Source organism: Homarus americanus, unplaced genomic scaffold, assembly GCF_018991925.1.
Source record: "Homarus americanus isolate GMGI-L3 unplaced genomic scaffold, GMGI_Hamer_2.0 scaffold19117, whole genome shotgun sequence".
Classification (NCBI taxonomy): Eukaryota; Metazoa; Arthropoda; class Malacostraca; order Decapoda; family Nephropidae; genus Homarus; species Homarus americanus.
Window position 1 is genome coordinate 6,794,630 of NW_024754704.1, and position 1,598 is coordinate 6,796,227.

Consider the following 1,598-nt stretch of genomic DNA (forward strand, 5'->3'; position numbering starts at 1 on the left):
AATAAATAATACCTCAAACTAAAGTTAGGATAATATAATTGACATTGCTGGATTCCTTGTAAAACCAGGAATATTTTGAATATAAATGTCATATATTTTGGACAAAAGATAACATAGTTACCTAGAGAAATATTTTTATCTAAAACTTGTATGTTTAATGCAAAATATATGTTGTTTATATTCAAAATGATCACCAAATTATAAGAATTCCAGCAATGTAAATTATATTCTGGCTGGGTAATTTGTATGAATTTTATGAGCTAAAACAGGCAGGGTGGCGGGTGGGGGGTGGTGCGAATCTAAAATAGCTCTCGAGCCGGACACTCACCGCATATATGATGAAAAATGCCGCGTTAAGTGAAAGTTCAGCTTTGGCAAGGCACCGCGTATATGCGAAAACGCGTTAAGTGAAAGCGTTAGCGAGTAATACTGTGTGTATATATATATATATATATATATATATATATATATATATATATATATATATATATATATATATATATATATATATATATATATATATATATATATATATATATATATATATATATATATATATATATATATATATATATATGTATATATATATGTATAATTTACATTGCTGGAATTCTTATAATTTGGTGATCATTTTGAATATAAACAACATATATTTTGCATTAAACATACAATTTTTAGATAAAAATTGTTCTCTAGGTAATTATGTTATCTTTTGTCCAAAATATATGACATTTATATTCAAAATATTCCTGGTCTTACAAGGAATCCAGCAATGTCAATTATATTATCCTAACTTTAGTTTGAGGTATTATTTATTAAAATTTAGTGGTTATCCCACACATCTCCTTGGGACGGTTGGTGGGGGGTGGGGGGTGGGGGGGAGGGATAGCACAGTCTAAATAAATGTTACATTCATATCTAATAATGAAATCATACAGTAAATGTAACACTTTACCTTGAAAAAATATGAATGTAACTTGATGGGGGAGAAGGGTGATTTTGAGGTTGATAAAATCGAGCTTCTCTTCAAGTGTTATATCCTTTCTTTTACGATCATCACCGGGAATTCTATCACCAGAACGCTTCTTGGAGATATTCTTCTTTACCATATTCACAGTTAATACCACAAAATTGGAGAAATAGTAAGCAAAAATCGCGTTAGAGCAAATTCGCGTTATCAAAACACGCATTATAGCAGAACTCACTGTACTTAAAACAACCATATTAATTTTACTACAGCTACAACCAAGGTCTTATTTTCTTCAGTTTTATATGTAGAACCAGTCAGTCACTGGCTTTGTAATCAACAAAAACAATGCTGTGTTATTTCCTCGTGTGTTTTAATATTCTACGTATTATTAATGAATTGCATTGCTTATTTTGCACACAAACATTAATTCAATAAAAAAGACATTCAGTAATAAACAATAATGAATATTTTGTACAGAAGAGAAATGACGCTGTTTACACGATTATGCACGTCGTCTGCACGTTGGCGGGCCGTTCAAACCCGTCGAAATTCAAGTTTCCGCCGTCAAAATTTGTATTTATTTATTTTTTGTGTGTTCCAATAAAATACGTTAAGAATTAAAAACTCG